This window comes from Oryzias latipes, chromosome 19 (assembly GCF_053564925.1).
Source record: "Oryzias latipes strain Hd-rR chromosome 19, Olatipes_Hd-rR_3.1".
Taxonomy (NCBI): domain Eukaryota; kingdom Metazoa; phylum Chordata; class Actinopteri; order Beloniformes; family Adrianichthyidae; genus Oryzias; species Oryzias latipes.
This window is the reverse complement of record NC_136255.1, coordinates 25,083,188-25,102,917: the sequence shown is the minus strand read 5'-3', so window position 1 is coordinate 25,102,917 and position 19,730 is coordinate 25,083,188. Positions and strand designations below refer to the sequence as shown.

The window sequence follows — 19,730 nt, the reverse complement described above, 5'->3', positions numbered from 1 at the left end:
GAGTCAATCAAAAGTCAAACATTTAAATTAGAAAATAAAAATTTAATTTAAAAAACAGTTTTAAAGTTGAACAATTAAATGCTGAAATGAGAAAAAAAATCTAAATGTAAAATATATATATTTTTTACGTCTTTTAAAAGAAATGTTTTGCAATAAAAACTGTATATTTGTTAAAAAAAAGGGAATTTCGTCACCATAATTTCGATCACTAGATGTCAATCATTTCTCAGTAGCCAAAGGGCTCATAGCTCAATTACTGTACTAACGTAAACTGCTTCTTCTTATTACTAATTACTGTATGAACTCTGAGAATTCAAGTACAGAAGAATAGAGGTGGACTTAATAAAAAAAGAGTGTAATAAATTAATTCAAAACAAAAGCACAAAGAAAAAAAAGTTAAATGTGACAAGAATAAATGATTAGTGTAAAGTCAGCTCAGACTTTCCATTGTGAAAAAATGAAGCCCATTTGCTGAAAACGTCAACTGATAGAAGATGGTCCATGCTGAGGCCCAGCCGGGGTTTTTTAATAATTCAAATAACTGAACGCTTTTTTGGAAGCAGAAACTCGTGGATGGATTGTTTCTCACCTGCAGGGAGCTGTTGAGCAGACAGGTGATGACTGCATAAACATGGAAGGGAAAGGGGGGTGAAGAACATCCACAATTGAGGAATACTGAAATATTTGAAAAATGTGTTCCTACGGTCGATCAGCACTGACTTCTTCAGCTTTTTATTTTTCATGTCCTGGACGGCAGGGAACCAGATTGTTTCCCGAATCTTCCTGCGCGTTTGAGTGAGAATTTCACCCCCGCTGCATGCTCAAAAACTCAGCAATATTTGCACACGCCCGGCCTAGCACCCACTGAAAGTCAATGTCGGGCATAGTAACCCGCCCCCTGATGACATCACAGCAGGAGAAACCATCAAAAAATGCATGGGGGCCGAAATCTCTTATGTGGCTCCAAAGAAATAGCTCAAAACTAACAAAACATTGTCTGTCTATCACATCCCAACTCATTGATCACTTGTTACTTTGGGGAGAAAAACTTTGGTGTTAAAGATTGTAAATTTTGAGTGCCGTTAGTGTGGCGAGCTCGTAAAAGTGGCGTTCCCCTATTACTCGCGCGTTTATTACCAGAATCATTTAAAAATTAAATACATGAATTCCCGGCTCAAGCTGAACAAAGCGATATAACATATGACATGACTATGATAGGAATGTGGACGTGGTTGACACAAACCCTTGGTTGCTAAGGAAATCCGAATGTCAACTTTTACCAATTCTTCTAAAACGTACACAGACCTGTTCGTCATCCCCATGAGACCAAAAAATAAAATGGTTGCTATGGAGATAAAATAACAGAGAGCCATCATTTTTTATGAGTTTGTCACTCTTAGCTAGTGAGCGTGAGAGTGCGGGCTATACATTTTTAGTTCTGCCTCCATCTTCTCTTTAAGTCAGGATTTTTTTTCAAGTCCCAAATAGTGTTTTTGTGGAAAATGACAGTCAAATAATATTACAGAGATTGATGGAGAACGCTCAAAAATGTTCCCCTTGACACCAAGCGTATGGTTGTTCCAGCCAGAGGACGCTCTTCCCCGTCACTCCCCACCCACCCGTCCTGCCCAATTAACTCTTCAACATGACTGATCTGACAGGAGAAAGTTGCTTTTCATAACCAGAGCCCGTCAGACGCACAGGAGGACTGAGACTCGATGGAAATGTCACATCAAAGCCTCACTCAGCCCCGCATTCCGCATTTCCGCGCTGTGGGACGCGCTCCAACGCAGGCCTGAGAGCAGACGCTCCACCGCAGAAACGCGCATCCATCTTCCCCTGCAGCCGCCTGCTGCGTTCACATGCCAACGGACGGGGCACTGGGCTGGAGAAATTAAACGTGACAGCAAATCCTGAGGGGGTTATTGGTGGGTTATCGGGTTAACCTGTGAAATACAACCCAACTGACACCAGCAGGTTAGCTGCGCCTCCAGCAGCAACAGATGAATTATTCCACGCATCCTGAGCACAGGAGCAGCTTCACTCCGCATGATGAGACGGACAAGAAGAAAGGGAGACGCATAATAAGATTTTGAAGTCATAAAACTGAAGAAAAGATTCTCCAAAGCGGACATGAGCCACACTATTCCGGTTTATCATAATTTGCTAAAATAAACGTGATTTTTTTTTTGTTTTTGTCACTGAAAAGGTGAAGGGAAACAGAAAAGGTACATTTTTAGCCATGATGTTCTTCCGTCCACAAACAATCTAAACGGATCCGTCCTGTTCTTTGTGTTCAGGTCCAGCATCACTTTTACGCTCGCTGACAGGAGAAAAAAACCCATGCAGACACGGTCAGGGGCTAATGCTGAAGATAATAAATGCAAAAGAAAAGCCTCATGATGCTGGTCAGCTGGATGAAACCAGAGCCCGACCTCTGCGATGACCTTGGAAGGTCAGATAAGGTGCTGTGGTCTTAATCCAGGCGCACCGAGATAAAACAAATACCACAGAGCTGACAGCAGAGGCAGAGGTCGCTCTGCAGCAACAATTATTTGTGCAACAAGCTTATTTTTGCTCTGGAAAATATAAAGAAATGTGTAAAAGTAAAAGTCAAGCTTCCACAGCCAGACCCCAAAACGATTTGATAAATGATTAACATTAGACTCTTGCTATATTGTTAATTTCTTTGCCCCGTTTTGCATGTTTTCTTTTATTACAGTGTGCCTTGTTGTTCCGCACTCTGATTGTCTGTAGACCATTGTCAATCTCCTTTGTTCATCTCATGTGGAGAGTGTGTTCAGTGAAAAGGTTTGGGTCTGTCCTAGAAAGGTTTTACAGCCTTAAAGGCCCACTCCGATAAAAAACTGTGTTTTTGGTGTTGTCAACATTTTCTTGGGACTTTTTTCTGAAGATGGAGGACAATAAAAAAAGAAAATTAAGCTTCAAATGCATTTCTGAGTACATCTTTATTCAAATTCAGGAGCAGATGACAAAATGTCAGGTTGTAGGGCTGTATGCTAGTGGGAGAGCCTGTGAACGGAGAGCTCTCAGCAACGGGGAGGGAAAGAGGGGGCGGTGTTGCTCCCCACTAGTGGTTCTGCCCACAACTCAGAGGGAATTTCTTACTCCTCCTGCAGAAATAGCGACTCGTCGCATTTCGGGCAGACACTCGGCAGAATTGCAGGTTACTCCCCTAGGGCGGGTCAGTTAATTAACCCACCTGCTTAGCGTCCTATTTAAGTCAGGTGTACAATTGTTCATTCTCTCTTACCTTCAGCGCTCATTCTTTGCCCCTCCCTCCTCCCCGGCTTCCACCTGTGGGCTCCGTTACGGGGGTTGTTACCCGAAAGTGTATGGAAAAAATAAGTGTCTCAAGGAATTGAACGGAGCCTTATGCCAAAACGAAGTTGTGAATCAAATTGTGAATGTCAACCTAAAGATGTTGTGAAATAAATATTCTTCTGCAAGAGTTGTCTGACTGAAATGACATCCTAGAAAATGACAGGTTTTTGGGTTTTGGCTAAAAACGGCTTCATCATAATTAAAAGACCACTGGGAACGCTTTAGAAACCGATCAGACGAGGATCGCCGGAGACTTAAAACATTTACTTTGCAGATTTCACCTATAGTGGGTTATTTTTAGAGCGTAACTTAAAGGAACCTGCATTTTTCAAAATAAAACTGAGCAGAACTTAGATGTTGTTACTTTTGCTTTGTCACTCGGAAATATGACATGATGTGTTTTAAAATCAGATCTCTTTCAGGAAGTATGTGGTTTGTTTGCCTTATTTTGTGATCTACTTTAAGGTTTTTGCATGTTAAATTCAACAATAAAACCAGGTAGATAGAAATGAGCAGCACCAGGCTGATTTACTCATGATGAATACTGCGAAGAAGCAGGCTAAAGGTATTTTCTTTCCATAGAAACACTCCCAAAAAAGCAGCATTTATAGGATGGAATAAGTGGGAAGATGTGGAACCGAACAGAGAAAAGCTGCAGTGAAGCTCAGTGATCTTATGAAAACACCATTCCTTTAAACAATCTATGAAATAAAGTCTAGCAAGAACACATAGTTCAAGAAGTGTGGGCCGTCACGCCAAGGTCACTGGAATATAAACGATTTAAAATCATCTAAGCCGCAGCAGACCGAGTTTTTGAGAATTTACAATCAAATAGAAAAAAAAATAAAAAACACTAGAGTTTTCACAGAGATAAAGTCATTAAAAAGAAAAGCGGCTGCAGTCTGCCTAGCAGCACGCGGCTCTTCTGATTCCATTTCTGCTCCACTCCAGTTGGAGTCCTTTAAAGTGGGTGGATGTTCCATTTCCACACCATCCGGATTAAAAATCCTCTCAGGAACACTTTCAATGTGGAATCAGAGATCTGAACTATGGTTTCCATCAAGTGGGGGCAGCTGTGGAGCAGAGGTGGAGTTCAGTTCCCGCTCCGCCCTCCCATGTGCCAACGTGTCCTTGGGCAAGACCGTTGACTGTACAAGAGAACTGAACTGAGGCGTCACCCTAGCTACAAACAAACAAAATCAATTCAGTCACATTTTTTCCACGATACGAACGCCGACCAGTGCTTGGTCAATGTTTGGCCACGCCCCTTCTACTGACAGCAGGATCGGGAAAATGTGTCAGACGTTTGATGTAGGGGCCAGCAGGCTCCATCTACTTTTATTAAGGCATCGGTTCATAACTTGAGTAACTTTCACTACGTAAAAAATATATCATTTAAAAAAGATGAGTATTATTAAGAGCATGTTAAAAACTAAAAAGGTATCAGAGCCAGAAAGGGTTGTTCTGACCAACCGAATGAGTGACAGCTGTTTATGTCTCTATTGGTGGGATTCTGGCTTCTTGAAGCCAGTTCCTGTTTGGAACGCCAAACAGTCCCACTGTCCCACTCCCAGAATAAAGTGTCAAAATCAATGTTGTCTGGTTGCACTCCTGACAGTATGACTCCCACTCCTGTACCCCTCCCTTAGATTTTTGCCCTAATTTGGTGGCGGGGCTGGCATCAGTGTGTGAATGTGTGTGTGAGATGTTTTATGCCATTCAAGCAAGGTAGTAAAGCGATTATATAATTATATACCTTTTACCATACACATTTTTGCCCAATCTTACAGTCAAAATTAAGAAAAAATGGCAAAAAGACCCAGAAGAACACAAAAGACCATTAACTAACCAGTAAGTGCTGCCTGGTAAACAGGAAGGAGAGAAGCTGACCGTTTCTAAACATTTTTATTTTGATTTTAAAGAGACATAAAAGTTTATTAATGGATGAAAAAAACCTGTTTAAGGTGTTCCACTTCCGTACAAAGCATAACTTTTAATAAACAATCTCTTTGAAAACTGATATCTGCCACAAACATTCATCTGTTGCATTCCACTAAGTTTTTATCTATTAAACTGCTTTTTCTGTGATTTATTAGGAATCTTCAGACTTGTGAAACTCCTCCTCCTTCTTGTCATCTTTACATTATATCTTTAACAGGCAGAATATTGGAAAAAGGAACAATATGCTTTGAAGCAGATTATTAGGAGATGTTGTGAGAAACGTGGCATTGATGGTTCTTTCTTTTGGCAGCTGGAACTCTTCAGCTGATGGAGTGAGTTGCGGTCCGGACTGCATCCACTCTGACGTGGCGTGTTTACCCACAGCTCCGGGAACTGTGGCAGTCACTCACTGTTTCTCATTCCAGCTCCTAAACTCATCTGCAAGACTACAGCAGTTCAAGTCGGTGCTACAAACTGCTGCATGATGAAATGCGGCGCAACCGCTCGGAAAGTCGAGCGTTGCTGCTGTCAACCACTCCTGCCACTCAGAGGGGGGAGCTTCAGCTCTGGGGACCGCCAGCAACAGTCAGCGGCCTTCACTCACTGACGGCAGCTTTGATCAGCGGGATAAAGGCGATTGTGGCGTTATCTGCATTTCAATATGCTTAATAACAGATTAGAGAGAAAATGGAGTGGGATGAAGATCATACTGACCGAAAGGCAAATGAACACTTTAGGAGGAAACTATTGAACTACAGTGAAAAGAAGAAAAAAATGTATGATAAACGACCGCTGATGAACGTGAACACTGATAAGAAAATTATTTATGGTTTGGATTTGCAAAATAGTCAAATGAGAAATGTCTCTTAGTTGTTTTGTCTGTATGTTTAAATTCAGACCGATGTGTAAAACATTTTCACGAGTATTCAAAGATATTTCAAGTTGACAAAGGTTTTTTTGAGATTACAAACAGTTTAAGGTCGTTCTGAATCTGGGGTGCAGGGGCCTAGACCCGTCATCGCAGCAAAAAAGAGAAATGGCAACCAGAAAAAAAAAAGGAAGTCTGCATATAAAAGAAACACTTCTGCAGTTGTAAAGACTGATGCTGCAAATGTAAAGAAACACCGCTGCTTATGTAAAGAAACGCTGCTGAAAATATAAAGAAACGCTGCTGCGAATGTAAAGAAACGCTGCTGAAAATGTAAAGAAACGCTGCTGAAAATATAAAAAAATGCTGCTGCATATGTAAAGAAACGCTGCATCAAATGTTAAGAAACGCTGCTGCAAATGTAATGAAATGCTGCTGAAAATATAAAAAATGCTGCTGCATATGTAAAGAAACGCTGCTGCAAATGTTAAGACACGCTGCTGCAAATGTAAAGAAACGCTGCTGAAAATGTAAAAAAAAAGCTGCTGCAATGCTACAAATGTAAAGAAATGGTACTGCAAATGTAAAGAAACGCTGCTGAAAATAAAAAGAAACGCTGCTGAAAATGTAAAGAAACACCGCTGCAAATGTTAAGAAAAGCTGCTGCAAATGTAAAGAAAAGCTGCTGCAAATGTAAAGAAACGCTGCTGCAAATGTAAAGAAACGCTGCTGAAAATATAAAGAAACGTTGCTGCAAATGTAAAGAAACGCTGCTGAAAATATAAAGAAACGCTGCTGCAAAGGTAAAGAAACGCTGCAAATGTTAAGAAAAGTTGCTGAAAATATGAAAAAACGCTGCTGCAAATGTAAAGAAACGCTGCTGCAAATGTAAAGAAACGCTGCTGCAAATGTAAAGAAACGCTGCTGAAAATGTAAAGAAACGCTGCTGAAAATGTAAAGAAACGCTGCTGCATATGTAAAGAAACGCTGCTGAAAATATAAAAAAATGCTGCTGCATATGTAAAGAAACGCTGCTGCAAATGTTAAGAAACGCTGCTGCAAATGTAAAGAAACACCGGTGCAAATGTTAAGAAAAGCTGCTGAAAATGTAAAGAAACGCTGCTGCAATGCTGCTGCGAATGTAAAGAAACGGTCCTGCAAATGTTAAGAAACGCTGCTGCAAATGTAAAGGAACACCGCTGCAAATGTTAAGAAAAGCTGCTGAAAATGTAAAGAAACGCTGCTGAAAATATAAAGAAACGCTGCTGCAAATGTAAAGAAATGCTGCTGAAAATAAAAAAAAGGCTGCTGCATATGTAAAGAAACGCTGCTGCAAATGTAAAGAAACGCTGCTGAAAATGTAAAAAAAAAGCTGCTGCAATGCTACAAATGTAAAGAAATGGTACTGCAAATGTAAAGAAACGCTTCTGAAAATATAAAAAGACGCTGCTGAAAATGTAAAGAAACACCGCTGCAAATGTTAAGAAAAGCTGCTGCAAATGTAAAGAAACGCTGCTGAAAATGTAAAGAAACACCGCTGCAAATGTTAAGAAACGCTGCTGCAAATGTAAAGAAACACCGGTGCAAATGTTAAGAAAAGCTGCTGAAAATGTAAAAAAACGCTGCTGCAATGCTGCTGCGAATGTAAAGAAACGCTCCTGCAAATGTTAAGAAACGCTGCTGCAAATGTAAAGAAACGCTGCTGAAAATATAAAGAAACGCTGCTGAAAATGTAAAGAAACACCGCTGCAAATGTTAAGAAAAGCTGCTGAAAATGTAAAGAAACGCTGCTGCAATGCTGCTGCGAATGTAAAGAAACACTCCTGCAAATGTTAAGAAACGCTGCTGCAAATGTAAAGAAACGCTGCTGAAAATATAAAGAAACGCTGCTGAAAATGTAAAGAAACACCGCTGCAAATGTTAAGAAAAGCTGCTGAAAATGTAAAGAAACGCTGCTGAAAATATAAAGAAACGCTGCTGCAAATGTAAAGAAACGCTGCTGAAAATATAAATAAAACGCTGCTGAAAATGTAAAGAAACACCGCTGCAAATGTTAAGAAAAGCTGCTGCAAATGTAAAGAAACGCTGCTGAAAATGTAAAGAAACACCGCTGCAAATGTTAAGAAAAGCTGCTGCAAATGTAAAGAAACGCTGCTGAAAATGTAAAAAAACGCTGCTGCAAATGTAAAGAAACGCTGCTGAAAAAATAAAAAAATGCTGCTGCATATGTAAAGAAACGCTGCATCAAATGTTAAGAAACGCTGCTGCAAATGTAAAGAAATGCTGCTGAAAATAAAAAAAAGGCTGCTGCATATGTAAAGAAACGCTGCTGCAAATGTAAAGAAACGCTGCTGAAAATGTAAAAAAAAAGCTGCTGCAATGCTACAAATGTAAAGAAATGGTACTGCAAATGTAAAGAAACGCTTCTGAAAATATAAAAAAACGCTGCTGAAAATGTAAAGAAACACCGCTGCAAATGTTAAGAAAAGCTGCTGCAAATGTAAAGAAACGCTGCTGAAAATGTAAAGAAACACCGCTGCAAATGTTAAGAAAAGCTGCTGCAAATGTAAAGAAACGCTGCTGAAAATGTAAAAAAACGCTGCTGAAAATATAAAGAAACGCTGCTGCAAATGTAAAGAAACACTGCAATTGTTAAGAAAAGTTGCTGAAAATATGAAGAAACGGTGCTGCAAATGTTAAGAAACGCTGCTGCAAATGTAAAGAAACACCGGTGCAAATGTTAAGAAAAGCTGCTGAAAATGTAAAAAAACGCTGCTGCAATGCTGCTGCGAATGTAAAGAAACGCTCCTGCAAATGTTAAGAAACGCTGCTGCAAATGTAAAGAAACGCTGCTGAAAATATAAAGAAACGCTGCTGAAAATGTAAAGAAACACCGCTGCAAATGTTAAGAAAAGCTGCTGAAAATGTAAAGAAACGCTGCTGCAATGCTGCTGCGAATGTAAAGAAACACTCCTGCAAATGTTAAGAAACGCTGCTGCAAATGTAAAGAAACGCTGCTGAAAATATAAAGAAACGCTGCTGAAAATGTAAAGAAACACCGCTGCAAATGTTAAGAAAAGCTGCTGAAAATGTAAAGAAACGCTGCTGAAAATATAAAGAAACGCTGCTGCAAATGTAAAGAAACGCTGCTGAAAATATAAATAAAACGCTGCTGAAAATGTAAAGAAACACCGCTGCAAATGTTAAGAAAAGCTGCTGAAAATGTAAAGAAACGCTGCTGAAAAAATAAAAAAATGCTGCTGCATATGTAAAGAAACGCTGCATCAAATGTTAAGAAACGCTGCTGCAAATGTAAAGAAATGCTGCTGAAAATAAAAAAAAGGCTGCTGCATATGTAAAGAAACGCTGCTGCAAATGTAAAGAAACGCTGCTGAAAATGTAAAAAAAAAGCTGCTGCAATGCTACAAATGTAAAGAAATGGTACTGCAAATGTAAAGAAACGCTTCTGAAAATATAAAAAAACGCTGCTGAAAATGTAAAGAAACACCGCTGCAAATGTTAAGAAAAGCTGCTGCAAATGTAAAGAAACGCTGCTGAAAATGTAAAAAAACGCTGCTGCAAAGGTAAAGAAACGCTGCAAATGTTAAGAAAAGCTGCTGAAAATATGAAGGAAGGCTGCTGCAAATGTAAAGAAAGGCTGCTGCAAATGTAAAGAAACGCTGCTGCAAATGTAAAGAAACGCTGCTGCAAATGTAAAGAAACGCTGCTGCAAATGTAAAGAAACGCTGCTGCAAATGTAAAGAAACGCTGCTGCAAATGTAAAGAAACGCTGCTGAAAATGTAAAAAAACGCTGCTGCATATGTAAAGAAACGCTGCTGCATATGTAAAGAAACGCTGCTGAAAATATAAAAAAATGCGGCTGCATATGTAAAGAAACGCTGCTGCAAATGTTAAGAAACGCTGCTGCAAATGTAAAGAAACACCGCTGCAAATGTTAAGAAAAGCTGCTGAAAATGTAAAGAAACGCTGCTGCAATGCTGCTGCGAATGTAAAGAAACGGTCCTCCAAATGTAAAGAAACGCTGCTGCAAATGTAAAGAAACGCTGCTGAAAATATAAAGAAACGCTGCTGAAAATGTAAAGAAACACCGCTGCAAATGTTAAGAAAAGCTGCTGAAAATGTAAAAAAACGCTGCTGAAAATATAAAGAAACGCTGCTGCAAAGGTAAAAAAACGCTGCAATTGTTAAGAAAAGTTGTTGAAAATATGAAGAAACGCTGCTGCAAATGTAAAGAAACGCTGCTGCAAATGTAAAGAAAAGCTCCTGCAAATGTAAAGAAACGCTGCTGCAAATGTAAAGAAACGCTGCTGAAAATGTAAAGAAACGCTGCTGAAAATATAAAAAATGCTGCTGCATATGTAAAGAAACGCTGCTGAAAATATAAAAAAATGCTGCTGCATATGTAAAGAAACACCGGTGCAAATGTTAAGAAAAGCTGCTGAATATGTAAAGAAACGCTGCTGCAATGCTGCTGCGAATGTAAAGAAACGGTCCTGCAAATGTTAAGAAACGCTGCTGCAAATGTAAAGAAACGCTGCTGAAAATATAAAGAAACGCTGCTGAAAATGTAAAGAAACACCGCTGCAAATGTTAAGAAAAGCTGCTGAAATTCTAAAGAAACGCTGCTGAAAATATAAAGAAACGCTGCTGCAAATGTAAAGAAACGCTGCTGAAAATATAAAGAAACGCTGCTGAAAATATAAAGAAACGCTGCTGAAAATATAAAGAAACACCGCTGCAAATGTTAAGAAAAGCTGCTGCAAATGTAAAGAAACGCTGCTGAAAATGTAAACAAACGCTGCTATAAATATAAAGAAACGCTGCTGCAAAGGTAAAGAAACGCTGCAAATGTTAAGAAAAGTTGCTGAAAATATGAAGAAACGCTGCTGCAAATGTAAAGAAACGCTGCTGCAAATGTAAAGAAACGCTGCTGCAAATGTAAAGAAACGCTGCTGAAAATGTAAAGAAACGCTGCTGAAAATATAAAAAAATGCTGCTGCATATGTAAAGAAACGCTGCTGAAAATATAAAAAAAGGCTGCTGCATATGTAAAGAAACGCTGCTGCAAATGTTAAGAGACGCTGCTGTAAATGTAAAGAAACGCTGCTGAAAATATAAAGAAACGCTGCTGAAAATGTAAAGAAACACTGCTGCAAATGTTAAGAAAAGCTGCTGAAAATGTAAAGAAACGCTGCTGAAAATATAAAGAAACGCTGCTGCAAATGTAAAAAAACGCTGCTGAAAATATAAAGAAACGCTGCTGAAAATGTAAAGAAACACAGCTGCAAATGTTAAGAAAAGCTGCTGCAAATGTAAAGAAAAGCTGCTGCAAATGTAAAGAAACGCTGCTGCAAATGTAAAGAAACGCTGGTGCAAATGTAAAGAAACGCTGGTGCAAATGTAAAGAAACGCTGCTGCAAATGTAAAGAAACGCTGCTGAAAATGTAAAGAAACGCTGCTGAAAATATAAAAAAATGCTGCTGCATATGTAAAGAAACGCTGCTGCAAATGTTAAGAAACGCAGCTGCAAATGTAAAGAAACGCTTCTGAAAATATAAAAAAATGCTGCTGCATATGTAAAGAAACGCTGCTGCAAATGTTAAGAAACGCTGCTGCAAATGTAAAGAAACGCTGCTGAAAATATAAAGAAACACTTCTGAAAATGTAAAGAAACGCTGCTGAAAATGTAAAAAAAAGCTGCTGCAATGCTACAAATGTAAAGAAATGGTACTGCAAATGTAAAGAAACGCTGCTGAAAATATAACGAAACACTGCTGAAAATGTAAAGAAACGCTGCTGAAAATGAAAAAAAAAAAGCTGCTGCAATGCTACAAATGTAAAGAAATGGTACTGCAAATGTAAAGAAACGCTGCTGAAAATGTAAAGAAACGCTGCTGAAAATGTAAAGAAACGCTGCTGAAAATGTAAAAAAATGCTGCTGAAAATATAAAGAAACGCTGCTGTAAAGGTAAAGAAACGCTGCAAATGTTAAGAAAAATTGCTGAAAATATGAAGTAACGCTGCTGCAAATGTAAAGAAACGCTGCTGCAAATGTAAAGAAACGCTGCTGAAAATATAAAGAAACGCTGCTGCAAATGTAAAAAAACACCGCTGTAAATGTTAAGAAAAGCTGCTGCAAATGTAAAGAAACGCTGCTGAAAATGTAAAAAAACGCTGCTGAAAATATAAAGAAACGCTGCTGCAAATGTAAAGAAACGCTGCTGCAAATGTAAAGAAACGCTGCTGCAAATGTAAAGAAACGCTGCTGAAAATGTAAAGAAACGCTGCTGAAAATATAAAAAAATGCTGCTGCATATGTAAAGAAACGCTGCTGCAAATGTAAAGAAACGCTGCTGACAATGTAAAAAAAAGCTGCTGAAATGCTACTAATGTAAAGAAATGGTACTGCAAATGTAAAGAAACGCTGCTGAAAATGTAAAGAAACGCTGCTGAAAATGTAAAGAAACGCTGCTGAAAATGTAAAAAAACGCCGCTGAAAATATAAAGAAACGCTGCTGCAAAGGTAAAGAAACGGTGCAAATGTTAAGAAAAATTGCTGAAAATATGAAGTAACGCTGCTGCAAATGTAAAGAAACGCTGCTGCAAATGTAAAGAAACGCTGCTGCAAATGTAAAGAAACGCTGCTGAAAATATAAAACGCTGCTGCAAATGTAAAGAAACACTGCTGCAAATGTTAAGAAAAGCTGCCGAAAATGTAAAGAACCGCTGCTGCAATGCTGCTGCGAATGTAAAGAAATGGTCCTGCAAATATTAAGAAACGCTGGTGAAAATGTAAAGAAACACCGCTGCAAATGTTAAGAAAAGCTGCTGCAAATGTAAAGAAACGCTGCTGAAAATGTAAAAAAACGCTGCTGAAAATATAAAGAAACGCTGCTGCAAAGGTAAAGAAACGCTGCAAATGTTAAGAAAAATTGCTGAAAATATGAAGTAACGCTGCTGCAAATGTAAAGAAACGCTGCTGAAAATATAAAGAAACGCTGCTGCAAATGTAAAGAAACACCGCTGTAAATGTTAAGAAAAGCTGCTGAAAATGTAAAGAAATGCTGCTACAATGCTGCTGCGAATGTAAAGAAACGGTCCTGCAAATGTTAAGAAACGCTGCTACAAATGTAAAGAAACGCTGCTGAAAATATAAAGAAACGCTGCTGAAAATGTAAAGAAACACCGCTGCAAATGTTAAGAAACGCTGCTGCAAATGTTAAGAAAAGCTGCTGCAAATGTTAAGAAAAGCTGCTGCAAATGTAAAGAAACGGTCCTGCAAATGTTAAGAAACGCTGCTGCAAATGTAAAGAAACGCTGCTGAAAATATAAAGAAACGCTGCTGAAAATGTAAAGAAACACCGCTGCAAATGTTAAGAAAAGCTGCTGAAAATGTAAAGAAACGCTGCTGCAAATGTTAAGAAAAGCTGCTGCAAATGTAAAGAAACGGTCCTGCAAATGTTAAGAAACGCTGCTGCAAATGTAAAGAAACGCTGCTGAAAATATAAAGAAACGCTGCTGAAAATGTAAAGAAACACCGCTGCAAATGTTAAGAAAAGCTGCTGAAAATGTAAAGAAACGCTGCTGAAAATATAAACAAACGCTGCTGCAAATGTAAAGAAACGCTGCTGAAAATATAAAGAAACGCTGCTGAAAATGTGAAGAAACACCGCTGCAAGTGTTAAGAAAAGCTGCTGCAAATGTAAAGAAACGCTGCTGAAAATGTAAAAAAACGCTGCTATAAATATAAAGAAAGTTGCTGCAAAGGTAAAGAAACGCTGCAAATGTTAAGAAAAGTTGCTGAAAATATGAAGAAACGCTGCTGCAAATGTAAAGAAACGCTGCTGCAAATGTAAAGAAACGCTGCTGCAAATGTAAAGAAACGCTGCTGAAAATGTAAAGAAACGCTGCTGAAAATATAAAAAAATGCTGCTGCATATGTAAAGAAACGCTGCTGCAAATGTTAAGAAACGCTGCTGCAAATGTAAAGAAACGCTGCTGAAAATATAAAAAAATGCTGCTGTATATGTAAAGAAACGCTGCTACAAATGTTAAGAAACGCTGCTGCAAATGTAAAGAAACGCTGCTGAAAATATAAAGAAACACTGCTGAAAATGTAAAGAAACGCTGCTGAAAATGTAAAAAAAAGCTGCTGCAATGCTACAAATGTAAAGAAATTGTACTGCAAATGTAAATAAACAATGCTGAAAATATAAAGAAAAACTGCTGAAAATGTAAAGAAACTCTGCTCAAAATGTAAATAAAAGCTGCTGCAATGCTACAAATGTAAAGAAATGGTACTGCAAATGTAAAGAAACGCTGCTGAAAATGTAAAAAAAAACGCTGCTGAAAATATAAAGAAACGCTGCTGCAAAGGTAAAGAAACGGTGCAAATGTTAAGAAAAATTGCTGAAAATATGAAGTAACGCTAATGCAAATGTAAAGAAACGCTGCTGCAATGCTGCTGCGAATGTAAAGAAATGGTCCTGCAAATGTTAAGAAACGCTGCTACAAATGTAAAGAAACGCTGCTGAAAATATAAAGAAACGCTGCTGAAATTGTAAAGAAACACCGCTGCAAATGTTAAGAAACGCTGCTGCAAATGTAAAAAAATGCTGCTGAAAATATAAAGAAACGCTGCTGAAAATGTAAAGAAACACCGCTGCAAATGTTAAGAAAAGCTGCTGCAAATGTAAAGAAACGCTGCTGAAAATGTAAAGAAACGCTGCTGCAAATGTAAAGAAACGCTGCTGAAAATGTAAAGAAACGCTGCTGAAAATATAAAAAATGCTGCTGTATATGTAAAGAAACGCTGCTGCAAATGTTAAGAAACGCTGCTGCAAATGTAAAGAAACGCTGCTGAAAATATAAAAAATGCTGCTGCATATGTAAAGAAACGCTGCTGCAAATGTTAAGAAACGCTGCTGCAAATGTAAAGAAACGCTGCTGAAAATATAAAGAAACACTGCTGAAAATGTAAAGAAACGCTGCTGAAAATATAAAGAAACACTGCTGAAAATGTAAAGAAACGCTGCTGCAAATGTAAAGAAACGCTGCTGAAAATATAAAGAAACACTGCTGAAAATGTAAAGAAACGCTGCTGAAAATGTAAAAAAAAGCTGCTGCAATGCTACAAATGTAAAGAAATGGTACTGCAAATGTAAAGAAACACTGCTGAAAATATAAAGAAACTCTGCTGAAAATGTAAAAAAAAGCTGCTGCAATGCTACAAATGTAAAGAAATGGTACTGCAAATGTAAAGAAACGCTGCTGAAAATGTAAAGAAACGCTGCTGAAAATGTAAAAAAACGCTGCTGAAAATATAAAGAAACGCTGCTGCAAAGGTAAAGAAACGGTGCAAATGTTAAGAAAAATTGCTGAAAATAATAAAGTAACGCTGCTGCAAATGTAAAGAAACGCTGCTGCAAATGTAAAGGAACGCTGCTGCAATGCTGCTGTGAATGTAAAGAAATGGTCTTGCAATTGTTAAGAAACGCTGCTACAAATGTAAAGAAACGCTGCTGAAAATATAAAGAAACGCTGCTGAAAATGTAAAGAAACACCGCTGCAAATGTTAAGAAACGCTGCTGCAAATGTAAAGAAACGCTGCTGAAAATATAAAGAAACGCTGCTGAAAATATAAAGAAACGCTGCTGAAAATGTAAAGAAACACCGCTGCAAATGTTAAGAAAAGCTGCTGCAAATGTAAAGAAACGCTGCTGAAAATGTAAAAAAACGCTGCTGAAAATATAAAGAAAAGCTGCTGAAAATGTAAAGAAACGCTGCTACAATGCTGCTGCGAATGTAAAGAAACGGTCCTGCAAATGTTAAGAAACGCTGCTGCAAATGTAAAGAAACACCGCTGCAAATGTTAAGAAAAGCTGCTGAAAATGTAAATAAACGCTGCTTAAAATATAAAGAAACGCTGCTGCAAATGTAAAGAAACGCTGCTGAAAATATAAAGAAACGCTGCTGAAAATGTAAAGAAACACCGCTGCAAATGTTAAGAAAAGCTGCTGAAATTCTAAAGAAACGCTGCTGAAAATATAAAGAAACGCTGCTGCAAATGTAAAGAAACGCTGCTGAAAATATAAAGAAACGCTGCTGAAAATGTAAAGAAACACAGCTGCAAATGTAAAGAAACGCTGCTGAAAATGTAAAGAAACGCTGCTGCAAATGTAAAGAAACGCTGCTGCAAATGTAAAGAAACGCTGCTGCAAATGTAAAGAAACGCTGCTGCAAATGTAAAGAAACGCTGCTGAAAATGTAAAGAAACGCTGCTGAAAATATAAAAAAATGCTGCTGCATATGTAAAGAAACGCTGCTGCAAATGTTAAGAAACGCTGCTGCAAATGTAAAGAAACGCTGCTGAAAATATAAAAAAATGCTGCTGCATATGTAAAGAAACGCTGCTGAAAATGTAAAAAAAAGCTGCTGCAATGCTACAAATGTAAAGAAATGGTACTGCAAATTTAAAGAAACACTGCTGAAAATATAAAGGAACACTGCTGAAAATGTAAAGAAACTCTGCTGAAAATGTAAAAAAAAGCTGCTGCAATGCTACAAATGTAAAGAAATGGTACTGCAAATGTAAAGAAATGGTACTGCAAATGTAAAGAAACGCTGCTGAAAATGTAAAGAAACGCTGCTGAAAATATAAAGAAACGCTGCTGCAAAGGTAAAGAAACGGTGCAAATGTTAAGAAAAATTGCTGAAAATATGAAGTAACGCTGCTGCAAATGTAAAGAAACGCTGCTGCAAATGTAAAGAAACGCTGCTGAAAATATAAAGAAACGCTGCTGAAAATGTAAAGGAACACCGCTGCAAATGTTAAGAAACGCTGCTGCAAATGTTAAGAAACGCTGCTGCAAATGTAAAAAAACGCTGCTGAAAATATAAAGAAACGCTGCTGAAAATATAAAGAAACGCTGCTGAAAATGTAAAGAAACACCGCTGCAAATGTTAAGAAAAGCTGCTGCAAATGTAAAGAAACGCTGCTGGAAATGTTCATGTTTTTTCCGAGAACGCCTATAAAGTGTGAAGTAAGGACTTTTACTGCCTTGAAACATCTATAATTGTAAAAAAATAAAATCGAGTACTTCTCAGATTTCATATATCGTAGGTTTATTTTTTAAAATCTCACTCCTGTGATAAACGAGGGGATTGCTGTATCCAGAAGAAAAGACCAGACAAATCTTATTGCACATACTCGTGCCATGCTTCAGTTCACACAGGAACATACTTCCACATTACTGTAAGCGGCTGACACAAACAAGAAAAACACAGACGCTTGCTCGGACGCCAAGCTTTGATGTGCGTTCGAAGGCAGCCTGATCCCACTGGATGATCCGCCGTGCCAATCCATCGGTGTACAGCAGCTTGGCAATACTTTCTCTGGCAAGAGTACACAAAGAATTACTGCTTCCACAGAACGGAAGACAGAATCAAACTTTGCATGTGTTCGGGCTTTCTGCTCGTCTGTACATGGAAAAGAGCTTTTCCGTAAACATCCTGAAAAGTTTGCACGTGTTAAAATCCCCTTGTGGCTTTTTTCAAACAGGCGTGGGATTCATTAGATGCAGGAAAACCTCAAAGATCTCTAGCAGAGTTGTGGTTTCCTGTTCAATTTAGATTTTTGAATTTGCGGTAAAAACGGGTGGACATACTTTGGACTGGTTTGCAGTTTGATCCACGTTTTGGGCCTTTTTTTTTTTCAGGGGTCTGACGATTTTTCAGATTACTTTGGAGGCCGGAAAAACGTGACTCCTGGCAAACATGGAGGTTTTAACACAACCCCCTGCATACGGCAATGAGAGGAAGAAAAAGATGGCCGTAGATGGAGTTATTTCATGTCTCACATTTGATTAAATCTGTAGGGTTGAAGAAAAAGCAACATTTTTTTTCCATTAAGTTTAAAAGGAAAGCAGCACTCGAAGAAAAAAAAAAAATAGGGAGACATAATCGAATATATCAAAACCCGACAGCTTAAACGCAGACCTTGAAAACGCTAAACTGATATGGAAAATTTGTGAGTGCTTCGGAAAATGTAATAAAACGAGGGGAAATGTAATAATAAACTGTATTTCCTATAGACTATTTAGAAAATATCTGCTGTCCTTCTACATTTTTTGCGGTTATTGGTTGGGGCTGGCATATTTATCACTCAAAGGCTGCGAGTTTTGAACACTCAGGTGGAGGCGGAGGAGGTTAGAACAAACGGCGCTTTCTCCACAGTCTCATCAAGGACCGAAACATTTATTTTTCATTTCAATCCCCTTAAAGTCGTCCTAAAAAAGGTTTACGTTCGTTTAGAATAAATTAAGATTGTTCTACATAAAATCTAATTATGCTTGTTAGAACATCTTCAGCGTCCCAAGTGGCTTCAATTAAAATTCCCAGCATGCATTGCGAATCTCAAGGTCACCGGGAGTGTGATCAAAGTTGCTGGTGGGGGGGAAAAACAAAAAACCGGACAAACATCTGTGCAGCGTTTGCAGGATGAAGTGGAGCTCTTCACTTTCCTGCTAGGTGCTGTTTTGTTTGGAATGAAGGACGCTCTCGTCCCGCCTCCGTTAGCGATGAGATCTGTCACGTTGATGGATCGCTCTCCACGGAGTGATCGCTGGAAAAACGACTGTTTGAAAGCCTCTGGATGACGGTGGATGTTGGGAAAACATCAGTTTTAGTCATGAATGCCAAAAAATGTCATGAGAATATTTTTTTCAAGAATAAAAACTTAAAAAATTCAGATTTTACAGCTGTCCTTTTGTTTTGGTTACTGCTTCCACACCTCACTTTGTATTAAAATGCACACAATATAAAGTTATAAAGACTTCTATTGGCAGTGCGTTTTATTGTTTGGGTTAATCAGACGGACTTTACTGATGCTGGTAAATATTGTGACAGCTGATGGTCTTTGATTTTCTCAGAAAACACGTTTTGTTTTCTCAAAACTTTAAGAAAAAAAAACCCTGATATAAGTAAATCTTCTGTAATGATTGTCAGATGGAAACTCAACGACAAAAATCCTTCAAAGGCAAGTGTGATCTCTTCTAGTTAGTTTAGATCTATAACTTTTTTCTTCCTACAGCCTTGATTTGAAAAGGCCAGAAGTTATTTTAATATTGATTGTGCCGCATCAGTCCTCTGATTCTGATGAATAAATCAAAGCAGCCGCTAATACAGATTTTATTTTTTAAATCTGGCTTTGCTTCTCATCATTGAGCTCTGGTTTGTGGGCCTAAAAATTCCCCCCAAAGAGACTTGTTTTCACTAAACACTGAGAGTTCTGTCCCTCTTTTACTCTCCACATGCTTTCCTGTCATATGCTAACTTAACTGTGTTAGTTTTATTCATTTAAACGTCTGCATAAAGCTAATTAGTGAGGCAGCAGATCGCCGGTTAGACGAGTCTTTCTGCAACCCCGGGTTAAGTCAGACGAGTGTCCTTCAGTGTCTCCTTCACTGATGTCAGAGACTTTGCTAACACATCAACAGACTGCAGGATAACAATAATTCTGAGGTAAAAACACAGTTTTTACACCTAACCTGCTTT

At 38.3% G+C, this 19,730-nt stretch overlaps 1 long non-coding RNA gene across 6 annotated transcripts in view; it reads left to right on the top strand.

The window, feature by feature from the left end:
- LOC144987758 (uncharacterized) overlaps positions 1-19,730 on the top strand; it is a 148,277-nt gene that overhangs the window by 32,421 nt on the left and 96,126 nt on the right. The window contains exon 3 of one of the 6 annotated variants that reach the window (XR_013651419.1): positions 5,712-10,827. The exons of 3 other annotated variants lie outside the window; for them this stretch is intronic. This is a non-coding gene — a long non-coding RNA (uncharacterized LOC144987758). Of the gene's footprint in view, positions 1-2,300; positions 3,471-5,596; positions 10,828-19,730 lie in introns of those variants that run through there. 2 more of the 6 variants (XR_013651422.1, XR_013651418.1) reach the window with 2 other exon arrangements.